This window comes from Callithrix jacchus, chromosome 7, assembly GCF_049354715.1.
Source record: "Callithrix jacchus isolate 240 chromosome 7, calJac240_pri, whole genome shotgun sequence".
NCBI lineage: Eukaryota > Metazoa > Chordata > Mammalia > Primates > Cebidae > Callithrix > Callithrix jacchus.
Window position 1 is genome coordinate 118,208,475 of NC_133508.1, and position 27,929 is coordinate 118,236,403.

The following is a 27,929-nucleotide window of genomic DNA, read 5'->3' on the forward strand; positions in this document are numbered from 1 at the left end:
CACTCTCTGCTAAGTGCAATAGAGATCTTCACATATTCAAAATAGATGGGCTCCAAAAAGGTAGTCTGAAGCTATAGAAATGCATTACACAAACCTTTATTAAAACACAAGATATCTTTGTCTCAGAAATGTTCAGTCAAAACATTGAACCAGAAAAGAATAAAAGGAACAGGAAGTTGGCCATCACATTAATAAACATTGGTGTGGTCCATCTGGAAGGCAGTGGCAGGAGGACTTTTTGAGGCCAGGAGTTCAAGACTAGCCTACACAACAAAATGAGACACCATCACTACAAAAAAAATCAAAAAATTAGCTGGGTATAGTGGTGCATGCCAATGGTCCCAGCTACATGGGAGGCTGAAGCAGGAGGATTGCTGGGGTCAGGAAGTCTAGACTGCTGTGAGCTGTGGTCACACCATTGCACTCCAGCCTGGATGACAGAGTGATATGGTTTGGCTCTCTGTCCCCACCCAAATCTCATGTTGGACTGTTATCACCAATGTTAGGGGCAGAAACTGTTGGGAGGTGACTGGATCATGGGGGCAGATTTCCCCCTTCCTGTTATCATGATAGTGAATGAGTTCTCACAAGATCTGGTTGTTTGAAATTGTGTGGCATTTCCCAACTTCTCTCTCTCTCTCTCTCCTCTCTCCCTCTCTCTCTCTCTCTCTCTCTCTCTCCGTTTCTCTCTACCTTTCTCTCCCTCTCTCTCTCTCTCCCCTGCCAACCATATGGAGATATGCTTGCTTCCCCTTTGGCTTCTACCATTATTGTAAGTTTCCTGAAGCCTCCCAAGAAGCAGAAGCTTATACAGCTTCGTTCTCCATTCTTCCAGTGGAGTTCAAGACTAGCCTAAGCAACAAAATGTCCAGATTCTAGGACAATTCTGCAGGCTTCTCAGAGACTCAAAAGAATGAAGCTCCCGTTGCCTTCTGTGGCAATATCAGTAATGCACACTTACACGAGCTTTTCTTTCTTCTGTGTGCCACTATCTTTTTTCTTTCCTTCTTCATAAATAAACTCGCTGCATCAAATATTTTTTTTTTTCTTTTTTTGAGACGGAGTTTCACTTTTGTTACCCAGGCTGGAGTGCAATGGTGCGATCTCGGCTCACCGCAACCTTCGCCTCCTGGGTTCAGGCAATTCTCCTGCCTCAGCCTCCTGAGTAGCTGGGACTACAGGCACGCACCACCATGCCCAGCTAATTTTTTCTATTTTTAGTAGAGACGGGGTTTCACCATGTTGACTAGGATGGTCTCGATCTCTTGACCTTGTGATCCACCTGCCTCGGCCTCCCAACGTGCTGGGATTACAGGCTTGAGCCACCGCACCCGGCCTGCATCAAATCTTATTTCAGCCTTTGCTTTTAAGTGAACTTCCAACAAAACAATAAACAATGCTCTGGGGACATACAGAAGAGTCACCTGAGACTGGAATAAGATAAGCAAGTTGTCTTTGGACTAAAGGTATGATCAGCACAATATGTGCTGATTGAATAATTGATCAACTGAATGATTGAAGGAAAGAGTTATCATCTCTCTAATGTGAGCAATAAGCTTTTGATAACTTTATACTTACAGTACTCAAATTCTGTTTCTTCCTTTGGCTATTTAGAAATGCATGAGAAGAAAATCAGAGGATGTAAGTGGCTGCAAACCATAGGAATAAATGCAGTTACCAGATGTTCATTTTAAACTTAAAATTAATGTGGTGAAAAAGTATATAGTTTGTCAAAAGCGTCTATGGAATGGAAAATATTAATGAGAAGAATGCCTTATAAATGATGTACTCCCCAAACAGCTGAGTATACAAGATAAATTTATTTTCAAAGCCCTCGTGTCATTAACAGACTGCTCATGCTTTTCTCACTAGGCTTATGGATTCTCCAGGACCTTCTGTGCATTGCCTCACATGGTAAAGATTCATTAACTTCTCTTCCCTATTTTGTTATTGTTTGACCCCTGAATTAATCTGTCTCTGTAGAATTTCCATCACTATTTTTTTTTCCAGACCAAATTACAGAAGAGTAAATTCAATCTGAGTGACAAATGTTGTTCATGCTCTCACTACTTTTAGTATTGTTTGGAGTTCCTTGTAAGCCAGCACAGGTAGCACGCACCAAAGCTTGCCATTTATCAGTAGTTTTTATGCTTTAACAGGGTGTTTCATGGAGTGCTGTCTTACCGATACAGGAGGAATTATCCAGGTGCTACTTATACATTTCAAGTTTAGGTAAAGCTAAATCAAATTGGAATGATTAAGTTGGAGTGCAGTAGTTCTGGGTGAAAACAAGCCCTTCTGAAAAGAGCAGTTTGCTGTTCCTTGTGTCACTTACAGCGTATCTAAGGGAAAGGCATAAAGCTCATTTTTAAATTTCTGTATGAATTAGATTTATTCATACAGCAAAGTGTTAAGAATCAGGTTTGCAAATGTGTGAAGTGAATCAGAAACATACATGGGCCATGTGTATCTTCAAATGCTTGATTAAATTGGCAGGATTTCCATTTATGAGGAGTTTGATCTCACAGTGATGACACAAGTAATATTTACAGGTAAATTTTCAAGAGTCATGCTAATAGTTATATTACATGAAAACTGAATTTATGAATTGGGGCACACATTTGAAGTTTAATCTGTGCATATCTATGGATTTTAAAATGTACTTCTATTATAAATTTTCTGGTAATCTGTTTTGTAATGTTTTCATTAGATTTTCTACAAGTTATTTTCACCATACTTAACAGTCTGTTTTTAATGCAATTTTTTCCTTTGCATGTTCCGATTTGTTTCAAGCCAAATTTTAAAGGCATTTTAAAAAATACCAGTATGTGTTTTTTCTTCATATATCTTAGTTCTTTCTTAAATTTTATTTGCTCTTTTCAAAAATTATACCTTATGAGGCATAATGAAGTCTTGGTTCCATGACTATGCTTCTCAATGGCTCAGATTGTTCCTCAGCTCCAAGGCAGATAACCGAAACTCCTATACTGCAAGGCATTCCCAGAAAGCTGTCTTTAATTTTGCTCCATTCCTGTTTTTACCTATTCTGAACTTCCAAATCTTAAGTCAAGGAGAGTCCACCTTATTTAATGGTTCAAAAAAAAATAATCATCACTGTTATTACAACCCACTCAGATTTCAATTCTGAATGGAACTAAATAGGGATTTTATTCTGCTTCCTTCACTGCTCTCTTGCCAGTACCCAGAAATGTGCCTTGCACATAGTAGAAACTCAATAAATATTTTTAAGTAAGTGTAACATGATTAATTATGGTCCAGTATTAACAACAAATATCATTTTATTGATTTGTTACAAGTACTCTATGAAAAAGATCAGGTCTTTCTATTTTCATTTTGAGTTATTCAACTAGACCCAACCATTTTTGTAAAACAATTTGAAACTTGGCAAATCCCAAAGCACAACTGGCAGGCTCAGCTTGGCAGAGCTTACCAGCCCAGCACTTACCCTTATGCTTCTCTGCCCATGTCCCTCAAAGTGACCAGCATGGGCCTGGCAGCCAGCCATTTGAAGCATTTTTGAATTGCTGACACTGCTGGGCATATATTTGTTTTACCCCTGTACCTACCTAACCTCTGCATGCTGAATTTATGAGTCTGATCGATGTGCAGTATTCCCCAAACACATAATTAGACACATGAACTACAATAATATACATGTGCACTGATAATAATTTGGAGTCCACCTTCACCAAAGAAAAAGTATTCATGATCAATCAACACGGTGAAGGAAGGTCTCTGATCTGGTCAGGATGACAGCAGCATTCTCTGCAGGTAATAATGATATTAGAAATGTTTCAAAACTCTTTGAGTGGAAAGAATATCTAACCTAGGGTACACTAGCTTACGGTATCAAGTAGACAAGATGTAGAATCATCTGAATAAGAAAAATTTATTTCTCACTCAAAATCAGCTCTGCTCCATGTGGTACTGTCTGTGATAGCAGATGTTGCATCATCTACTATATAGGTTTTCAAGGTTGTCCTGGAAGAAGTCTCTATTCTAAACATATGGAAGAGAAAACGAATTACCTTGAAGGGTAAATTCTTATTGACCACATCTGGAATTTGTGCCTCTATTGCATTCACATTCTATTGGTAAGAACTCAGTTGTCATACCCAACAACAAAGAGGGCAGAGGAAGAGAGTCCAGCTGTATATGTTCACTAAGAAGAAATAGACTGTGGCAGCCATGAAAATTCACTGCTCAGGCCTCCTACAGTGGAGACCAAAATATACTATTGTCCCCATATGCTGTCTCTCTGAATCCACCACTGCATGTACACTGAAGCAATACTTTGGATAGGCTGCTCTTAGCCAGTGACTGAGTCTGTTAAGATATGATGGCAGGTCTATTCCTGTGAGACACAGAACTCCTCCTACAAAGGACTTTGGCTTGAGAACTCCCTCTTGGCCTGGCCAAATCTTTCTTAGAACTGCACTGCATTCTAAGTTTCTTCCTATCTAATCCTGCTTTCTTCCTCTTCTCCTTCATAGGGGCCAAATCTACAGGCTCTGTCCACCTACTCTGGTTTCCTCTGCTTTATCCTCTACTGGTATTTCTTCCCAATACATCTCTTGCACATCTACTCACATCTTGGTGTGTGGTTCTCACAGGAATCAAATTAACACAGAGATTCTGGCATGTACCTAATTGTCCCAGCCAAATTATGTTGTTCTAATCAACATTTGTACTTGTTTCTCTATTTAGGAAACAAACTAAAACTCTTCCTCCCCAAAGAGGATCTGACTTGCTGCATCCAGCTAAAATTCCAGAACACCATAGTGACATGTAGGCTTTTCCATCAGAGCCCAATGTGGACCCTAATTGTCTTATGACCAAAAACTTGAAAAATATTAGTAGTCTTTGCCACCATTCCTATGTACACACCCAAATATGGAGCAGAGATGATATAGCCACACTGTAACTACAATCTACTAAAGAAGAGAAATGAAACACAGCAGTTACCGAAAACAAACAAAAATTATCAGAGAAGGCTATTATCAAATGTCCTCTCATTAGAAGAGAAATCCATGATTAGACTTTGACTTTGTTCTTCCTGAGGACACCTTGTTTTTTCCCAGTTAGCCTCTATTCTGCCCTCTGGGAGGTTCTACCTGTATTTCACCCTCTGTGATCAGGTTTGCAATGGGAATTGAAGAGGATGCTCTCTTTGAGGACCATAGAACTTTCCCAGCCTGCTTCCTGGTGGTAAAAGTTTAGAGGTCTCTAGGTTGCTTGACAGTCACGGGCTTTTCAGGCAGGTCTCAGTGTCTCTTGGAAAATTCAGCCCACTCAAACACTCTGATGACCTTTGTTTTATTTGCTTCTTGTCAGTTCTGTGTACCATTAATCACTCTAAATGATGTCATTTATTTTTCTTTTATTTTCTTTGTTTACTTTTTTAATGTACAATTTTAAAATCTGATTTTTGTAAGGTTTTTTCTTGTTGTTGCTTTCCCACCACAAGGCTTCTCTCTTACAATCTAATGACAACTGAGATGAGAACACAAATAAATAAGGTTGAATAAGAAGGCAACACCCTTAATCTGATTTTGGCTGAGCTAGGTGTTCCTCTGTTGAAATGAGACATCTTAATGAGATTTGCTCTTCAAAAACCTGTTTTAATATCATTTTTTGTACAACCCAAAGCCTAGAAAGTGAGTATTTCTCATCTCAAAGAACTCCAAGTTATTCCTTTTCATCTCTTCTCTTAAACTGGACAATTCTTGCTTGAGCTCAGCCACTTGAAATATCTTGTTAAATGCAGGAAGTAAAAGCCAGTTTGGCTTTTTGTCCAATACTCTTGAACTAATAGCTTTCTCCCTATTGGAAGACAGCTCAACCAAAGACTTATGGAAGTTGAAAGACAAATAACCCTGGCTTCCATATTCCTTGCCTGAGTTAACTCTGAGAATTGTTTCTACCATGTGTCCCGAGATCCTCAGTAGATTCCAACTCCAGTTGCCTGTACTGGTAACTTGGCTGATAACACGATGTTTATTGGCTTTCTTTCCTTCCCTGTCTCACTTCCCCACTGTCCTGTTACGTTTCCTGAGATACTCTCTCACATGAACTACGTGCATTCAAATGCTTTTCTCAGAGTCTGCTTCCACAAGTACCTAAACTCAAACATCATGGATTTTATACTGTCTATCTGGAACAGTGCCTAGCACACAGAATATAGGCAAAAAAACATTTGTGGAATGGATTGCTAAACTCATCCTAAATATGAAGCTCCCTTCTTAGCAAGTATTCCTTTTTTACTTTCTTGAGAATACAAAGTTTTATATTAACCTGTACATCTGTTCTTCTCATTTCCCTTGGAACAGTGATTCTTAACTTATGAGGCCCTAAATTTAATAAAAGCTACAAGCCTCTAATCCAGAAAAACATATAGGCATATATACACTAATTTTATAAAATGTGGGGAATCCATAGACCCATGAGAGTCTCATAAGTCTTCATGAGCCCCGATTATTAACTCCAGGGCTATGCCAAATCAAATACTACAAGTCCCTCAGGCACATTCTTTAGCTTACCTTCTTGCTTAAACTCTACCAGAAGATTTATCCATGACACTTTACATGAAGACTTTACAAGTGTTCAGAATACATTATAGTAGTTCAGTACAGACTCTAGAGCCAAAAGGATTGGGCAATCATGGGCAGATTACTTAACCTCTCTGTGCCTGTTTTCTATCCATAAAATGGAGCAAGCAGTAAAGACGCCACGTGGTTATTAGGAGGATTCAAAGAGTTAATCCATATAAAGCACTCGGAAGAGTCTATAGCCCTTCTCCATCAATGTGTAACTGTAACCTATTACTGTTCTGGATTCTAGGGATTTTTTGAAGGACTTTGATGATTGCTGGGGTAAGTTTCTAGACATTAAATCCAGATTCAAGCAAAGAAACTCCAGTTTTTTTGTTTTAGTTACCACCACCTTTTTTCGGTACATATAGGCCCAGATCAAGGTTTCAAAGTTTGCCTCAGCTGCAAAGAGTCACTCTGTGCACAGGAGTATATCCAGGGACTATTTCAGGCAAAGGTATAAAGGCCCAGCAATTTTATCCATTGCTGGACAGTTTTGATAGCCCATATATGGTGCGGAGCTCCTTATGGGTTCAAGGCAGGCTTTATCTGGCCTACATCACTGTTGAGCTTCTTCCTCCGCCAAGTCTTGCTTCCTCCCACTCCCTTTCACAAGTGTTGTTAACCCATATCAGACTTCCGCCCAGAGCTCGGTGTCTGCCTCTGCAAAACATAACCTGCAACAACTTCTATATAAGAGTCTTAAAAACAAACAAACAGAAGAAACCACTGGTCTGTTTATACAGTTTCCCTTATAATAACTTTTAGTTGCTTTAAGCAAGAGCTTGATTGTATAACTGGAGGAATTTAGTGCCTACTTAAGTTGACTCACTGACTCTTTTGTTGGCTGATTGACAGTCTCGTGGAAATTTGTTGTTTTAAACAAATTAGTGATATATAATACAATAAAATTAGCATTTTATTTCATGCAGCTTAGTATAGGTAACCCAAAATATCAAACTTCAAATATGCGTAATTTATCCTAATTGTAAGAAGGAAAGAAACAGGAGGAGTTTTTAAGTTTAAAAAATGAACTGACACATGTCTGTTAGCCAAAGCTTTAGTAATTATTTAGTGACTTGCTCAAATTCTTTGGCCTTCTCGGTTTTAGCTGGACAGATAATAATCTACTTAACACAGCTTTGAATGTCAGTGTTTGTCTAGGTCTTTGAGCAGTGAGCTGCAACCTGGCAATGCCCCCAGGAGTCAGCAGAGCCTGCCACAACAAGATCTGCCTTGCAGAAACTCTTCCTGATGACTCTGATAGCTGAATCTTCTTAATGGAAACCTGAAATCTGCTGCAGTAAAACTTTCAACTGATTTCTTTTCTCCACTTGGAAAAAAATAACAATATGTCTATATGTTTAAAGATTACCTTTTTGCCAATATTTTAATTCAGCTCTTGAAATCCTTTTAGGATATTTTCTTTTTCAAGTTAACAATTCTTCATTCCTCTAAGACATGAGCTTTTCAGAGTGTTTGCCATTCTGCCTGCCCCTGGATGCACTATAGTTTCTCAAAGTCTATTAGAACTGTATTAGCCAAACCTATATATTATAAGGTACAGTTCATTGGGACTATTAGTTATCTTGTTTTGGATACTATTTGTGTTACTGTGGTCTGCATCTGCATTAATTGTTTAGCCTTTTTAAAATAGTATGTGTTCTACCACAGTGCCTTTTTTGTCAGATCCTTAAAATTAGACATTTACAATCTGAAGCACCCCCTCCATCACATTCCCACTTCCTCACCACAGCAAGGATAGAATTTCCTCACTAATATCATGGAGAAAAACTAAGAAATATTAGATTTTGAGTGACATTGTCTCACCTATTGAATACTCACTCTGTGTCTGTGCTTTATAGGATCTCTGAGACCACTGTATATAAAATATAATCTACAAAACAGGATTTTATTTTTTGCAAGAGTAAATTGATTCAGAAGAAGGGAAAATTTTCCCCTTCTGGAAAGTCAAAGCAGAATTGCTATTGTTATTGTTTGTAGATTTTGTTGTTTAGTCTAGGTTTTATATTTTGTTTATATTGAGCTGAGTCTACACACCTTTATAGTTCTTGGGGTCCAGCTTCTTCTGTAATTGCCTCAGAAATGCCATCCTGTGGGACACCCAGCACAATAAATTGTTTAAGCTTTTGGGGAAAAAAAACCCTGAATTTTATACAGCTTTACAGTCTGGTGTCAAGTAAAGCCACAGATTAGCTGTCTAAATTACTAATATAAGTCTAACACAAACTATGGGAGTTTATTTACTACAAAAACTTCATATTGTTTTCATTGCTTATGAAGAACTAATTTTTCCAGAGGTATGATGTACAACATAAAATAATGACTAGTGTTCACTCACAGGTGATTACATCAATAGTCAATAGCCTTGAAGTGAAATTTTATAAAGTTCTGTCTCTCAGACAAATTTACATCCTCTGTTTCATTTAGGAATTTACAGAAGGAAAATGGATCTCATAGTAGCCATTTTTCCAGAGGAAATTTGCTTGAAATCTTGAAATTTGAAAAATAAAGGCCATCGTTTCAGGCCTCCAAATTCTGACATCTCCCTCTAGAACATGGAACTCTTAAATTTCTGGAAGGAAGTGACTGTCTCTCACTCGTCTTGTATAACCTCAGTCTCTAGCACCACTAATGAGTAGGCCCTAAAGAGATGCTTGTGGATGGAATGAATAATGAATGAATGGGTAATAAACAGTGCCAACTGTGGAAGTGAATATCTTGTGACAATCACAGGCATTACATTGAAAAGACAGTAGGAGCAAGACACAGAGATGATCAGGGGAGCTACAGAGGAGACATAATTGGAGCACTGTTTGGGAGACCAGAACAGGTGACCATGTAGCAGGAAGACAGAAAATTACGAAGGACCACAGTATATGGCAGGACTGGGCATCAGTCAGCAACATGAGCAGGAAGAGAGCCAAAGCGTTGCTGAGAAGTCTGTACCAGGGAAGACGTGCGCCGTGTGTGGGAGCGATCTACAGAGATGGCTCTCAGTGCACAGACAGAGCATATGTAGCTTGTTAATTTGAGGGCTTAAAAATCATATTTGATATATAAAACTAATAAAGATGATGAAAAATTAAAACTAAGAACAAGGAAATGGATGCAAAGAAGTCCTTAACTACATGTGTTTAATGATCATAACAATTTATTATAAAATGCTTAGAGCTATAGTCATGCTCATGGGATGAATGATTTTCACAAAATAAAAACAGCTGTGGGGAAATCACAAACAGTAACAGTGTCAATAAAACCAATAAAATTTACAGATGTACCTTCAAATATTATTCAAGTAGACAGTACATATGCAGTTATCTGTTAGGCCATACATGACTCGATTAAAGTGTAATTATAAAGAAATGGGCTGGATTTTGTAAACATTCAGTATCAGCAGAGCCTGCCACAGGAAGATTTTTTAATGTATCACTCTGTCTTGACAAATATGAACTTCTATAGTCTATTGCATCTTTTGCATTACAACTGCTGTAGAATAAGAATAGAAAAGCCACATAGATGAGTAAAATATTTCAAGTTTTATACGATAGCATCTGTATTATAGTTAATCAAAATGGGTGAGTATTTGTTAGGAGTAAGAGCCCATGGTAATATAGGCCATACATAAAAGACAAATCTTATATTAAAGTTTGAAAAGAACAAACATCTTACTACATATTGTTACTAATATTGCTAGAGATTCTTTGTTTTTAAAAAAGAACTATCCCAGCATGTACATGATGAATGCATTTGGCCTTTCTTTAATAGCATGTGTAAATAATAACTTTAAAAGTTATATACGTTTCATTTTATTTTAGTACCTTATTTATGATATTTAACAAAGTTATGCATTTTATTTGTGGAAGAGCATACTTCATATGTTATTATGTTACTTGCTATGTGATGCAATTAATAATATACTTTGCATTTACACAGAATCTATTTTTGTTAAAATCATTCTCATACTTTCTTTCCCTGCAGTAATTCCATGAGGGAAGCAGATTAGGTACAGTAACCTCCATTTTAGAGATAAAGAAACTGAGACATAAAGAAGTTAAATATCTTGATTAAGGTCATGCAAGCCCCTGACTTCTCAGGGCTCAATTCTGTTTTCTGAATCATCTTTCTTTGAAATCCCTTTCAGATCTTCATCCCTCTAGGTTTCTAGATGCCCCTGTTACAACATGCTGGATGGAGTAGTTAGAATATTGGTATCTGAGCAGATGAAGGCAGATAATAAATCTAATGCAGGCAAACAATAACTCCCACTTATGAGATTCACATATTCCAGTCCCAAGCTGGAAACTTTTCTCATTTCCAAAATTGGTAAAGTATTAAGTTTTGGCCATAACAATCACATCTACTTCTTTAAAAATAATCAACTTATAATAAAAATCAAGCAATTGTCATTTGGGGAAGAAATAAGCAAAAATAAGAAATAATCCTTTATCAGAAGAAATAAGAAAAAGTAAATAGTGGGATAGTAATGGAAGAACTTTAGTTAAAGCACTTGACTATAGTCTTCCTGATGAGAATGGTTCTAATGCATTCTATAGATTTTAGGAATATAAGAGGTGGCATGTCCTTCTGGACAAAAGACCACATACCATTCCAGTAATCCTAATCATCTATCACCATAAACACTCTCCTTTTGTGAAGATTCCAACTCATGAATTTTTCAATATCATTCTTTTTCATAATAGTTTTGATTTTTTTCTTTGCGTCTCCATTATGCCATTAATATAACCCCACAGTGGCCTTTTCAAGTAGAAGAGCAGCACTTAATTACTGGAATTAGAAATGACAAACATCACAGTTTTTATATCATTGACCTCCTCTAAGTAGTTATCTGTGTAAATCTGAATAGTCTTGAATCTGTGACATTTATCTTTTATTGTGACATTTATCTTCTACAAAGACTCTACAATTATTATTATTATTTTATGTCATTTTAAGTTCCAGGATACAAGTGCTGAATGTGTAGGTTTGTTATCTAGGTATATGTTTGCTCTGGTGGTTTGCTGCACCTATCAACCCATTATCTAGGTTTTAAGCCCCAAATGCATTACCTATTTGTCCTAATGCTCTCCCTCCCCTTACCACCCCCATGTCCAGCTGACCCTGGGAGTGTGTTGTTCCTGTCCCTGTGTTCATATGTTCTCATTGTTCAGTTCTCACTTATAAGTGAGAACATGTAGTGTTTGGTTTTCTTTTTCTGTGTTAGTTTGCTGGGGATGATGGCTTCAAGCTTCATCCATGCCCCTGCAAAGGATATAATCTCATTTTTTTATGGCTGCCTAGTATTCTATGGTGTATATGTATTATATCTTCTTTATCCAGTCTATCATTGACATGCATTTGGGTTGGTTCCATGTCTTTGCTATTGTAAATAGCACTGCAATAAACATTCATGTGCATGTGCCTTTATAGTAGAATAATTTATATTCCTTTGGGTATATACTCAGTAATGGGATTGCTGGGTGAAATGGTATTTCTGGTTCTAGATCCTTGAGGAATCACCACACTGTTTTCCAGAATGGTTGAACTAATTTGCATTCCCACCACAGAGTAAGCCTTGCTAGCATCTGTTGTTTTTTGACTTTTTAATAATCATCATTCTAATTGGTGTGAGATGGTATCTCATCGTGTGTTTTGATTTGTATTTCTCTAAGAATCAGTAGCATTGAACTTTTTTTTCATACATTTGTTGGCCACATAAATATCTTCTTTTGAGAAGTATCTGTTGTCTGTTCATATCCTTTACCCACTTTTTGATGGAGTTGTTTTTCTCTTGTAAATTTGTTTAGGTTCCTTGTAGATTCTGGATATTAGATCTTTGACATATTGGTAGATTGCAAAAATTTTCTCTAATTTTGTAGGTTTCCTGTTCACTTTAATGATAGTTTCTTTTGTTTTGCAGAAGCTCTTTATTTTAATTAGATACCATTTGTTAATTTTGGCTTTTGTTGCAATTGATTTTGGCATTTTTGAGGGTTTGTTTGCTTTGCTTTTTTTTTTTTGAGACAAGAGTCATGCTCTGTCAACCAGGCTGGAGTGCAGTGGCATGATCTCTACTCACTGCAACCTCTGGCTCCTGGGTTCAAATGATTGTCCTGTCTCAGCTTCCCAAATAGTTGAAATTACAAGCACACATCACCAAACCCAGCTAATTTTTGTATTTTTAGTAGAGACATGCTTTCAACATGTTGGCCAGGCTGGTCTCGAACTCCCGACCTCAGGTGCCCTCCTCAACCTTTCAAAGTACTAGGATTACAGGCATGAGCCACCATGACTGGCCTACTTTTGGCATTTTTGTCATGAAACCTTTGCCCAGGCCTATGTCCTGAATGATATTGCCTAAATTTTCTTCTAGGTTTTTTTATGGTTTGGGGAAGAGCTATTTATGACAAACCCACAGCCAATATTATACTGAATGGGAAAAAGCTAGAATCATTCCCTTTAAAAAATGGCACAAGACCAGGATGCCCTCTCTCACCACTCCTATTAGACATAGTATTGTTAAGTTCTGGCCAGAGCAATCAGGCAAAAGAAAGAAATAACAGGTATTTAAATGGGAAGAGAGGAAGTAAAATTGTCTCTGTTTGCAGATGACATAATTCTATACATAGAAAACCCCATCATCTCAGCCCAAAATCTCCCTAAGCTGGTAAGGAACTTCAGCAGTCTCAGGATACAGAATTAATGTGCAAAAATCACAAGCATTTCTTTACACCAACAATAAACAAGCAGAGCCAAATCATGAATGAACTCTCATTCACAATTGCTACAAAGCTAATAAAATACCTAGGAATATTGCTAAGAAGGGATGTGAAGGACCTCTTCAATGTGAACTACAAACAACTGTTCAAGGAAATAGGAGAGGACACAAACAAATGGAAAAACATTCCATCTTCATGGATAGGAGAATCAATATTGTGAAAACGGCCATACTGCCCAAAGTGATTTGTAGATTCAATGTTATTTCCATCAAACTACCATTGACATGCTTCACAGAATTAGAAAAAACTACTTTAAATTTCATATGGAACAAAAAAAGAGCCCATATAACCAAGGAAATCCTAAGTAAAATGAACAGAACTGGAGGCATCATGCTACCTAACTTCAAACTACACTACAAGGCTACAGTCATCAAAACAACATGGTACTGGTACCAAAACAGACATATAGACCAAGGGAACAGAACAGAGACCTCAGAAATAACACTACACATCTACAACCATCTAATCTTTGATGAACTTGACAAAAACAAGCAATTGGGAAAGGATTCCCTATTTAACAAATAGTGCTAGGAAAACTGGCTAGCCATATGCAAAAAACTGAAACTGGGCCCCTTCCTTACACCTTATACAAAAATTATCTCAAGATGTATTAACGACTTAAATACAATTATTTTTTAAAAGTATTCTTACTTTCAATTTCTCCCAGAACAAGGCAAAGTTATTTTCTTAATGTGGGCCATTGAGTAACCTAATAAGAATAGTAGTCATAGTGTAAATACTAGCTTTAGTTTTCACTAAACAATTGCCTTGGCTACTCTCCTAAAGTTGTTTCATGTTTATTAATATCAGTAACAATTTTAGATAAACAAGTTTATCAGTTATGGCAGTTGGGATTTTTTGGTTATAAGTTATAGAAGCTGATTAGGACATATATAAGCAGGAAAGCTTGTTGGAAGAGTAACAGTTTCAAGAATCAATAAAAAGATAAACACAATAGAGGGGGAAAAAAGGTACATACAAGATCAACTCTGAAAGTTTAAATGTTAGGAGCCATCAAATATCTCATCAAGGATCCCCACTGAAATGAATACAGTGAGGTCATTTTCCCCTTCATTCAAGACTCAAAGTACCAACTATAAAAATGTTTTGGCTAAGATTGAATCACATACTATGATGGTTAATTTCAGGTGTTGGCTTGACGAATTAAGGAATTCTTTGATAGCTGAAACATCTGTGAAGATGTTTCTGAAAAAGTCTGACATGTTAGTTGGTGGACTGAGGGAGGAAGATCCATCCACAGTGTGGGTGGGCAACATCCAATCAATAGGCTGGGAGCCCACTAAAGAACAGACAGGCAGAGGAAAGGCAGATTCACTCTCTCTGGCTTGGAGAGAAGTCATTCTTCTTCCCCTGGCCTTGGACATCAGAACTCTAGGTTCTCCATCCTTTGGACTCAAGACATCCAACAACCCACCTATGACTCCCAGGCCTTCAGGCTAAGACTGAGTGTTTTATCATCAACTTTCCCAACTTCCCAGGTTCTGAGGCCTTAGGACTTGACCTGAGCCACCCTACCAGCCTCCCTGGTTCTCCAGCTTCAGACAGCTTATTGAGGGACTTTTCAGACTCCATAAAGATATGAGCCAATTTCCCTAATAAGTCCCTTTGTATCTGTTATTTATCTATCTACCCACCCATCCAACCATCTGTACCCTACTGGTTCTGCCTCTCTGGAGAATCCTGACTAATGCATGTATCATACCTCAATTAGTATAAGTCAGGACCTCTTTATTTTTGATCTCATTAAGACTAAATGAAATGGGAGAGAGACAATTCTTCTAAATAAAAGCACAGTGCTGTTAGCAAAGGCAGAGGGAATAAATATTGGCCAGCAAAAACAATAACAGTAACAACACATGTCCAGTATTATAAATCATAATCTATGCTCTTTAAAAAACAATACCATGTCAGAAGCAAATTAAAATGCTAGATAAATATGTTTCTCTTTCTCCATGGCCAGATTTCTGGAACTCAAATTTTATAGTCACTCTATTTACTTTCTAAACACATATTACTTTTTAATTTCCAGCACTCAGCATCAGTACCCAAATCTTTACCCAAGCCCCATCCCTAAGATATCATTTATTTTTTAATCATTTATTTTCAGTGAAAGTTAATGGTCTTTTTTTTCTTTTCAATGAACTCATACTCTTCAGTATCCAAGTCTAATGTCCACAATATATGTCACTCTTTAATAGTCAAAATGTTGTCAAGTACTTATTATACAGCTGCCACTTCCTAGACAGGCAGAATACAAAGACTGCTAGACCTTTGAGGGGTTTACATTTAAGTGGGACAAACTGAATTAAAAATTATGGTGTTATGTAACATGGAATCACAGAATAACCACTTACCTTCATGCAAAGAGAAAAAACTTGCTGGATAGAGAAGGGTAGAGGATATTCCAGGCAGAGAAGATGATGTATGCAGAACTGAAGTTAAGTATGGTGTGGGGAATTCACAGCACTGAAGGAAATTATGTATGACTCAAGTTCAGAATTTAAGCAGATAAATTTGTATGAATAGACAAGGACTTGATGGTAAATGCATTTATATGATCTATGAAGGAATGTAAACTTTATCCTATAGGCAATGGGGAGCCATTGATAAGTTTTAAGGCAAAATAATCATCAGATTTGTGTTATAAGAAGACTAATCTAGTGACTGCACAGATGGGACTAGCAGAGAATGGAAGGACAGAGACAATTTAGTAATGTTGTAAAAATTCAGGCAAACAAAAAATACAGATTAAGGTAACTGTATTAGTTACCTGTGCCTGCTGTAATAACCGGCCACACAGCTGATAGCATAAAACTACAAAAAATAATTATTTCAGTTCTGGAGGTAGTGATTCTGAAATCAGGGTGTTGGCAGGGCACCGGGACTCTGGAAGCCTCTGTTTCTTGCCTCCTCCACCTTCTGATAGTTGCGGCTTTTATTGACTATGGTCACATTGCTCCAACCTCTGCCTTCATCTTCACATGGGCTTCTCGTCTTCTGCTGTTCATATTTCCCATGTGTCTCTTATACAGACACCTGGATCATTGGACTTAGGGCCCATCTGGATAATCCAGGATGATTTCCTCTTCTCAAGAGCCTTAACTTAATGACTTCTGCAAAGACCCTTTTTCTGAATAAAATGACATTCACAGATTCCAAAAATTAGAACATAGACACACATTTTTGGGTCTACAATTCAACCCACTACAGCAATAAAATGAAAAGAGGAAGTCTATAATAGCAGATGGGGGACTGATGAAACCTGTTGAATAAAGGATGAGTAGAAAAAGTATCCCAAGTAGGAGATTTAAGGAAGATGGAAAATTTAAGAATGACTTATAGGTTTCTGACTTGAACTGGGTAGAAGAAACATCTTTGTCTGTGAGTATCCTTTCTCATCATCTTCTCAACCTATAGAACTCTGTTTTGGAAAGGATGATTTTGTATCCAGATAAAATTACTTATTTCTGAAGACTCTCTTATTATAGTTAAGGTTATTCTTATAGTCAAATTTTGTAAACAAACATCTACTGGGTGAGATTTTAGAATGTTTTACAAAGAGTTCCAACTTAGATCTGCTCTCCTTGTAAGTTTGCCTTTCACATTCACCTTTCACTTTCCTTCCAGGCAGAGAAATATTCTGTCTGTTCCTTTGGACAAGAGCATTGATATAATCAAATCTCTCAGTGAAATGCTGTCTTGTAACCATCAGGATGACAGAGCAGGAAGTTAGGAGGAGAGTGAGTTTTTCTAGTGACCTAGACATGCTGCTCCAGCCCCAACCTGCAGACTTTCCATTATATGAGAGAAAAAGAAGCGAAATAAAAACCCTTATTTCTAATGTGCTGTTTAATGTTCTGTTTTTATATACTGTTAAATTTTTTGCTGCTTACAATTAAAAGAGGCTGAAAAATACAAGGGATCATGGAATCAATTTTACCATTAATCAAGATTTTTTAAAGTTACAAGTTCTTAAATGTTTGAAATAAAAACTAGTAAGCTTGAATTTTGACCTGTTGAAATTAAGATCTTCCTCTTAATGGCTTAAAATATGGTCATAGAGTTAAGAAAACAGTGTGGGATAGAGTTATCAATGTTGGGTCATCAGTGTAGCAATGGCAGAGATAAGATCATACAGAAAGGATGTGCTTAAAAAAAGAGAGAGAAACTCAGGAAGGAACAGGGAGAAAAAAGGGAATTCACAGTGACAAGATGAGGTAAGGCAAAGGAAAAACAAGGGAAAAAATGTTATAGATGCAAAAAAAGATTTTTCCAAAATTTTCCCTTCTTTTTAGAGCTCTCTTCAATTTTTGACATCTGAAACCAATGTTTATTAAATCCCTACCATGATTTACATTTATTGATTATAATCTACTTTTCTCTTTTTTTCATTTATTTCTTTGAAGAATTTATTTGCTTTTATGGCTTTGACCATACTTTGCTGATAATTCACAGAGTTACATCATTAATTCTGACCTCTCCCCTTCTAACTACCCACAAATCTTTCTATGACCAATGACTCTGAAACTTTCATAATGCTCTATATCCTAAGAAGTTTCATCACCTTTCATTTTGTCTAATATTTTTCTCTAGAACTTGTGCTCAACTTTATGTTTTGCCTAACAATATCTGAAGTTAGACAAAAACTTCAAAAATAAGTTATTTAAATTAGCTTTAAAGGAAAAAAGACTCTTCATAGGAGTTTATGTTTACACTTGCCCTGTCTTATCTGACATAGGGAATGCACAAAAAACAGAAAATATTCTTTTTTATGGCTAAATTATAACTACTTTGAAGATTTAATACTCCCCTGGAATTAAACTGTATATCTAAAAACCATTTCTGCCACAGATACACAGCTTGTCCTTCTTATAAAATTGATTTTTAAACAACTAAAATTTTTAATGGCCTTGTTTCAGAACAAATTACTCTAAAATGAGTAACTTAAGACAGATATTTGAATGGGCTCATGAGACGTGTGTCAATAATTGAGGAAGGGATTGGCCAGACAGTTCTTACCTCAGGTCCCTCATGTGTTGGTAGTCAGCTGTTGGTTGGGGTTACAGTCATTGAAGGCTTGACTGTGCTGAACATCCAGATGGCTTACCTGCTTGCCTGGCAGTTGATGCTGGCCAGAGTTCCTACATGTGACCCATCATGATGGAGGTCTCTAGGTAGTTACACTTCTTACATGACAGCTGGCTTTCCCCAAAGTGAGCATACTGTAAGGTCTATTACTGAGTCAAAATGAGGAAACTGGGGCCAGTGTAAGAAAATGAGAAGCCGGTTTACTCAGCTCCCAAGCAAAATTCTATGGTCCAGGAAAGGGCCAGAGAAGTCCCGCTTGACTTCTCAAGGCATGGGATTTTATGGGGAGTGGAGGTGATTGATTGGTTATTGGGAAACAAAGCACAGGCAATTTAATTGGTTACAGGGAGACAGGGCTTGGATGTGGTGAGTTGCCATTGGTAGGTGGGTGGGACTACTGGTAGGTGGGCTGGCTGGGGACATGATTGGTTATTGGGAAACAAAGCATAGTTGATTTCATTGGTTACAGGGAGACAGGGCGTGGTATGGTGAGTTGCCATTGGTAGGTGGGCGGGACTACTGGTAGGTGGGCTGGCGGGGGACCTGGTTGGTTATTGGGGAAACAAAGCATAGCAAGTTTTGGGAGGTGTTTTTTGGCCTCGGGCTGGGGGTTGAGCACTTAGTTTGGTGCTGAATATAGATCTGGGTGCAGTAGCAGAGGTAAGTGTGGAGAATTCATGTGGAGAAGCCAGATGCTGAGTAATGTGCTCAGAATAATAACGCAGTTATCAGGTGAGAGCAGGGATGGGTGTGTCCGTTTAACTCCTGGCGAGGCAACCGGCCTTACACATACCAAGAGAACCAAGCAGAAGTTGCTCGACCTCTTCTCATGCCTTAAAAGTCATCCAGGCCGTGCGCGGTGGCTCACGCCTGTAATCCCAGCACTTTGGGAGGCCGAGGCGGGTAGATCACGAGGTCAAGAGATGGAGACTATCCTGGTCAACATGGTAAAACCCCGTCTCTACTAGAAAACACAAAAATTAGCTGGGTGTGGTGGCGCATGCCTGTAATCCCAGCTACTCAGGAGGCTGAGTGAGGCAGGAGAATTGCCTGAACCCAGGAGGCAGAGGTTGCGGTGAGCCAAGATCGCGTCATTGCACTCCAGCCTGGGTAACAAGAGCGAAACTCCGTCTCAAAAAAAAAAAAAAAAATGTCATCCAGCATCACTTCCGTAGCATTCTTTAAGTAAGGGCAGTCCAGATTCAAGACAAGAATCATAGACCTCATCTATTGATTTTTAAATGCCTTCATATTTATCATTATAAAAATATTTGTTTTAGCTTTCTTAACAAGAAATTTTCAAAATTTCTACAGTGAGCATATACTATGAGATATTTACTATCATCTTGTTTCTGTGATTTTGTTTATGGGGAACAGAATAACTTTCACTACTATAATATATGTTTATAATTCTATAATATCTTACATATAAAAAAATTATAGCCTATTGTGTTTTGCCTTTCTACCCTTTAACTTTGAACCAAATTCTAAAAAATCATTAGGGTTAAAGCTTCAATTTACCAAACCAAGAGGCTACCTCTGGGGAGGAAAGACAAAGTAGTGAAGGTCTTGTTCTTTCAAGCTGTGAACAGCCATTAACTTTCAGTTTTGTCTCTGCAGGAAGAAAAAAACAAACACGCCTTCTTAGAGTAAAGGGGAAGCCTTAAAGTGAGGTCTCATGTTTGCACTGGGAGAAATTAAAGGGACTCTCCACCAGTGTTCATTAGTATTCCCAGAAACCTCTCATAAAATAAATGGAAAGGAAATTTCTTAAATTTGAGGGCTAATTCCTGGAACACTTTTATTGATTTATTTTACTTTGTTATAACCAGTGACTAGATTTTGATCTTGAAAATTATTTGGAAAATTGAAAGTGAAAAAGAGATATAAGACTTTTAAAAATTTTTTTATTAAAACAAATTTCATGTTACTTTTGTCATATTAACACAAACAGTTCAGACCTAACTTTTGTTTTACATGTAATTCTATCCTGATATATAATTTACACTTTTTAAAATACATTTAAATCATGTCTTGTCTGCATAACAGTCAATATTATCTCTTATGTTTGGAAAATGAACTTACATAAGAATATTTATCATAGACCTACTCTCTTTAAGGCTCCATGCTAGTTGAGGTATAAAAAGTCCAGATTTCTATGCTTCGTTTTGCTATAACAACCATAACAGAAAATACAACAATTTGCAAAACTCTCTATATGTCTGTCTTCGAGGTCTGTGTCTACGCTTCTGGAAGCTGCCAGGAGATGACAGCACTACTGTTGATTAGTGCAGCTAGGAGAAATAGCAGATTTTATTTCTAGCATAGACAAATAGTATTCCAGTTTTCTACTTTCCAAAGCAGTCAGGATAATCTGAAGCAGCTTCTTGATACAGTAAAACAATGAGGCCAGGATGAAAAGCCAACACCTAGAAGACAGCAATGAAAGAAAGTGGGGGACAGCCTTTGTGTTTGACATATTAGAACAGCCACACTAATGCTTGCCTACTTTTAAACTCTTTCGCATATGAGATAAGTAAATCCCTATTGAGTAAAGTGACTTTTAGCTAGAATTTCTATTACTTGAAGCAAAAGATGTCCAAATGATATCATCTAATTTCAGTCTCTTAGGCAGTCATCTGAGCAAAACAATTCTATGTGCTTGCCTAGGAAGAAAGGCTTTGGATAGTGGGTGTAATTCTGTTATCTGTTCCTCAGGGATTATTCTACTAGAGTCAAGGACACTTCTGTATAGGTAGAGCATGTTTAGAACCCAGTTATTGGGACCAGTAAACCTAGGGAGGAACTTAGAGGTTTGAGCCATTGCAGGGAAAGAAGAATCATAATGCCCCCAAAAGATGATTATACCAATTGCCTCTGAGATTTTCCTTACCTTAAAAAGGCCTGAGAGTCAAGTGCAAACACTCATCTCGTAATTCTATCTTACCCTTGCAATCTTGCTCAAGACAAAGATGCAAGAAAGCTGTTTCTACTTTCTTAATACTCCTTTCAGCTATGCCTTCTTTTTAATTTTGAGACTACTTTTGATGTTGCCTTTAGCTTAATAGCAATTATTACAGGAATCTACAAATATCCACTGTGGAAGCATACAGCATTCCCCTACTCCTGCATATTTTTCTGTGTATGGGTTGGGTTTCCACAAGTGTATGCATTCTTCTATTCATTAATTCTTAAAGCATCCATTTACCACCTACTACGTGTCAAGCATGGAGCTAGTGGCTATACTCACTTAGTATAGAGGTTTGAAAAAAGACGTAACTGGTCTTTTTTCATAGGCTCTATCTACAGCGATATGTACAAATGCCACAAACACATAAAGGAAGAAAGACTTTTCTGAATGGATAATGGAAGTTTCCACATAGGCAACTGAACAGTACTTTGAAAATGTGTCAGTAGGCAGAAAAAGTCTGATGGGCATGCCTGGAAGAAGTATGTGTGCCGCAGGGCACTGAAGTATGAGACCACTTTGCATATAAGAGCAACAGGAATCTCGTATGTATGAAATTCAATGTCAGGTGGCCATGGGAGAGAAGCCTTGAATGGTGAGACAGGTCTGGAATGGCAAGCTGACAATTTTAGGCTTTCAAATATAGAGATTCACAGAAGAATTTTAAATGGGTGTGACATTATACATGAAAGATATAATTAGGGAAGAAAGTAACTCTGGCAGAAATTTGGCCGAGGTGGAAACACTCCTACACATCAACTTCAGTCCCCAGACCAAAGGAAAAAGCATCTGAGGAACGTTTTTTTCCCAAGAGAGAACCCAAATTGCCTCCTTTCCCTCATTCCTAGACTTGGTCCTCTGCTTACTAAACAAAAGACCCTACTTATGCAGATATTCCAGCTGGCAGTTTGATAGCAGCTTCTTCCCCACAGAATTTCTCTCCCTGGTATTACCTTCGCTAATCAAAAAGACAATTTTCCTAACAAAACCAAAGATTTTTGTCATCTTTGAATATTTTTAAGCATTTCTAAAAAATCAAATCTTAAAATAATAGGTATAACAGTTATTGGGTATTCAAACCAGTAGATTATTTTTCACATTTTCATTACATTTAAGCTTCATTGAGTCCACGATAATCTTCCATTTGCTAAATTATTTTAGACTACTAAAAGCCCCTGTTACCAGAATTGTACTACAAGCAAATTTCCTTTTCCTCTGACCTGTTTAAAAGCAGACCCTCTCTCCATTTAGCACCAATACTGATGAAACTTACTGGATGTCAGGGCACGGCCTCTCTCCCCCATTTCATTTAGTATGGATACTTATCACAGACAGAATAGCTCATGTAGAAAAGAGCACCCTTTCATTCTTGTTCCAGTTTTCCTCATTTGGTCTTCCTTTAATCCTACAGACAATAGGAATCGCATACAGAGAACAAAAGAGATTCCAAAGAGCAGGATGAATTTGCCATAAATGGGCAAATTGATATGAACAAAATCCTAGTGGGGATTCCTTTAGCTGTGTGTCATCTTAGTTTTTATGGGAATTAGCATAACTTAGTGGATTAGGTTCAGGTTGACTGACAGTCATTGTGCCTGTGCTTGAATATCTCTGACAGATCATCATCGTGGAGCATGATATAATGGAAAGAACCCGTCACCTGAGAGTCAGAAGGCCTTTGTTCCATCCTGGAGCTGACATAAACTTTCTAAGAAAACTTAAGGAGTTACTTTACCTCCCTATGCCTCAGGTATACCATGTGTGAAATACAGTCCACTAGATGAGTTCAAAGATCCAGTCTTTTCATCCTGTAAAACCAAATTATTCTTTGAATACACTTTGAATTTAACTTAGAGCTATAATTATTTTAACTCTGGACTTTAAAAATCATAGCAACATGTTATATAGGCCAAAAATCCATTACCAAGACAGCTAGATGTAGAGAAATTTACAAAAAACCACTTATATATTCTTGAATTAACTGGTTAATGTCTATCTGTGCTGTACATGGTGTGTTATCACACATTTCAGTACATGTTATTCTCAGAAATCTCACTAATAGACCAAGAAATAACACAGAAAAATAGAAAAAACAGCAAAGAAACGCACCACATGTATATAAGCAAGGGCCTTTTATATTTGCCTCAAGGTAAGTTGGGTTCTGCCCTCCACACCCTTCTCGATTTGCACAGGAAAATAGCTGGAACTCCACACTTGGGAATGACGAGATATCTCAGCAGAGCGTCGCCTGATATTGAGTCTCTCTCTATAGCTGGGTGACTCCCCAGCTCTGAGGACACCAAAACTCTCCCAATGCTGCCTGCACTTCTAAACTCACACTGCCTTTGTAAAAGGGAGGTTGTTTTGTTTTCAGAAAACCAATGCTTATTCAGCTATTACTGAATATAATATATACGAGGTCAAAAACAGTAGGTAGATTTTCCTAGTCTTCCCTGCATCAGCTGGGCTTTAGCACACATGCATTAAATTACATTAGCAACTAATTTGTGGTTATGAAGAAAAAAGAGTTAACTCTTTGTTTTTGAATTGATGAGAAGTTTTCCTCCCAGAGACTACGAAATCATTCTAGATTTATTTTCAAGGACAAAAGACAAAACAGCCATGACCGCTCTCATTATTTTGTCATAGTTCCTTCCAGTCTGTATCTCCCTATTCATCCATTTCCATTCTTATATGTGTCTGTGAGTTTGGGTGCATACATTAAATATAATCAACATGTATACATTTGTATCTGCCCTTATTATTATTATTATTATTATTATTATTTTTGAGACGGAGTTTCGCTCTTGTTACCCAGGCTGGAGTGCAATGGTGCGATCTCGGCTCACCGCAACCTCCACCTCCTGGGTTCAAGCAATTCTCCTGCCTCAGCCTCCCAAGTAGCTGGGACTACAGGCGTGCGCCACCACGCCCAGCTAATTTTTTTGTATTTTTAGTAGAGACGGGGTTTCATCATGTTGACCAGTATGGTGACGATCTCTTGACCTCGTGATCCACCCGCCTCGGCCTCCCAAAGTGCTGGGATTACAGGCGTGAGCCACCGCGCCCAGCCGCCCTTATTATTTAATATTATGTTATAAGCTTTCTTTGGTTTTTAAAAATATTTACTGTAACCATAGGTTTAAAAGTCTGTCACATAGTCTCATAATAATATTATTGAATTTAAAGGTGCTTCTTTTCTTGTTACTAGTATAAAATGTGACATAACAAAAAGAAAAAACAAAAACCAAAAAAAAGTGACATAACAGAGTTTCAAAAAGTTTCTTCCTATTAGTCAGATAGAATGTATTTTCAGACGAAATATAAAATATTAAAAATTTTTAAAAGATAACATTACCATATTTTAAATACAGCTGAAGAAATACCTGCAACATTGTATACATCATGTGGATCAGTTTCTAGGGCTGCTATAACAAAGTATCACAAACTGGGTGGCTTAGACAAGAAAAACTTACTCTCTCAGAGGTCTAGAGGCCTGGAGTCCAAAATCATGGTGTTAGCTGAGCCACGCTCCCTCTGAAACCTGTAGAGGAGAAATCCTTTCTTATCCCTGCTAGCTCTGGCATTTGCTGGCAATCCTTGACATTCCATGCCTTGTAGATGCATCTCTGCTTTCTGTCTCAGTTGCCACTTGGCTGTCTTCTCCCTGTGTATTTTTCTTTTTATTATAAGAACTCTAGTTCATGTAGAATTGAGATCCCTCTCCAGTGTGACCTGACCGTGGCAAATTAGGTCTGCAATCACCCTATTTCCATATAAGATCACAGTTGGAGGTACAGGGACGTATCGTTTTGGGGAGACACAATATAACCTATAACATCAATGTCAAAAACACTTGCTATTTCTGCATGTGCTCATGCTATTTTGGCAAGCTTGGAAGTGTTTTGCACTTTCTTCCTATATTCACAACTACTTCTTCAAGGGCTAAACTGGTGCAGCTTCCTCCATGAATAATGACTCTCGCCCCCATTCATCAAGTGCCTGTGAAAAGCCAGGAATGCTAGGTACACAGCACTCTGTATGGATTACAACTTCATCTTGTGGAGATCCTTTCTTCTGAATTCACATACCAGTAGTTGTTACTACAGTCCATCATGTATTTTTAGTTATTTTTCAGCCATATATCTTTTTTTAACTTTTATGTTAGGTTTTGGGGGTACATTTAAAGGTTTGTGTAGGTAAACGTGTCATGGGGGTTTGTTGTATGGATTATTTCATCAACCTGGTATTAAACCTAGTATCCAATAGTTACCTTTTCTGCTCCTCTGCTTTCTCTCACCAACTTCCATGACGTAGACCCGGGTGCCTGTTGTTTTCTTCTTTGTGTTCATAATTTCTCATTGTTTAGCTCCCACTTATCAGTAAGAACATGCGGTGTTTGCTTTCCTGTTCCTGCATTAGTTTGCTAAGGATAATAGCCTTCAGCTCCATCCATGTTCCCTGAAAAGACATGATCTTGTTCTTTTTGTGGCTGCATAATATTTCATGGTATATATGTGCCATGTTTTCCTTACCCAATCTGTCACTGATAGGCATTTTAGTTAATTCCATGTCTTTGCTATTGTGAATAGTGCAGCAGTGAACATTCACATGCATGTGTCTTTATAGTAGAATGATTCATATTCTTTGGGCATATACCGAGTCATGAGATTGTTTCAGCCATATACCTTATTTTACAAATTAGATTGTAAGTTCTGTACTGGCGGAGATACTATTTATTTTTCCATATTGCCTAATACATATTTGAATAAATGAGTGACGATTAAATACATCAATGAATAAATGGATGAAAGAAAGTTCCTATGAACAACTGCACCTTACAATCTCTGTGAGTTCTTTCCGTCTCAAAGATCTGGCCTCCAGGAATCGCCTCTCTTTTATTTTATTTTCAATGTCTCCCTCGCTACTGTCTCGCTCTTAACTTACCTTCAAATGTGTTTGAGGATCTTCCATATTTAAAATAGCTTACTTGCTGCCATGTATCTATCTCCTATATCACTCTATCACTTCTCCTTTTCACAGTCAAGCAGCTGTAAATATCAAAGACAATTTATTTTGACTTCCATACTTCCTATTTACTCTTTAAAATAAAAGTGATTTTATATAATATGTGAACTTACAGAAGAGTAGAACCTATAGAAGTTCAGACGCCAAGCTACCTGCCATCATCCACTTGCTTTGATTTCTCCGCATTATATTATGTATTTATTTGTTGATTCTTTAATGCTTCTTAACTGCATACATACTTTACAAATCCAAGACATTGCCTGTCTTATTTATCATTGTGCAAACAGAAGTAAGCCTGATACAATAAATATTTATTGAAGAAATAAATGAATAAAAATTTCCCTGCTAGATTGTAAACTGAATGAGGGAAGGGACCATATGCTTATTCACCAGCATATAGCCAGCACCTAGCACATAGGAGTAGAGTGATAAATGTTTCTTGAATAAATGAATACATCATTGAAAATATTTATCACATGTCAAATATTGCCTAATCTAAGATATTGATAAAAATAGCAAGTACTAAAAAAGATGAATTGAGCTAAATTTCTCTTCTAAAAAGGAAAGCATCTAAACATTATGCCTTCTTGAAGATGATTAAAGTCCCTCCTGAATTTAAAAATAAAAAGAGTTAAAGGACCTCTGCAGAGTTAGCCAAGGGAATATATTAGTTTTTTTTTTGTTTGTAAGATGTCTACAAATTCTATAAAGTAGGAAGAAGTGTATCCACTTTAAGGGATTTTAAACTGCAGGACATTTTACCATCTCTGGATAAATAAAAGCCTCAAGTATTCACAGAGTTAAATTTGTAGTTGCTTTTAAAAATGAGGTGGGCTTGGCCAGGCGCAGTGGCTCACACTTATAATCCAGGCATTTTGGAACGCCTAAGCAGGCGGACTGCTGGAACTCAGGAGTTTGAGACCAGCCTGGGCAACACGGTGAAACCCCATCTCTACTAAAATAGAAAAAAAATAGGCTGGTCATGGTGGTGTGTATGTGCCTATGGTCCCAGCTACACAGGAAAATGAGGCAGGACAATGGCTTGAACCCAGGAGAGGGAGGCTGCCGTGTGCCGAGATCACGGCACTGCACTCCAGACTGGGTGACAGAGTGAGACTCCATCTCAATAAAAAGCAAAAACAAAAGCAAGGTGGCCCCAATTATAGAGACAGTATATAGACAAGTTTATATTGTAAGGCATTAAACTTTACCACTGATGGTCAAATCCCATGTGCAATAAACTTGCCTGTATAATCTCTTGGTTTCCTACTGGGCCTTGAGGTATTATTGATCACAGATAGGATGCTATTCTTCAAGTATCCATCTAGTGTGATAAATGAAAGGCAATAGATAAACACCCTAGAAAAAATCAAATCCACCAGTGGTGCTGTTTTAAGAAAATAACTGTAGGTT

At 37.5% G+C, this 27,929-nt stretch overlaps 1 long non-coding RNA gene across 4 annotated transcripts in view; it reads left to right on the plus strand.

Annotated features, from left to right (window-relative positions):
* The window catches only part of LOC118143002 (uncharacterized), an 81,975-nt gene that overhangs the window by 27,814 nt on the left and 26,232 nt on the right, over positions 1-27,929 (plus strand). For 3 of the 4 annotated variants that reach the window (XR_004727012.3, XR_004727014.3, XR_004727011.3), the window contains exon 3: positions 23,107-23,238. This is a non-coding gene — a long non-coding RNA (uncharacterized LOC118143002). Of the gene's footprint in view, positions 1-1,872; positions 1,915-23,106; positions 23,239-27,929 lie in introns of all 4 variants that reach the window. The other variant, XR_004727013.3, reaches the window with a different exon arrangement.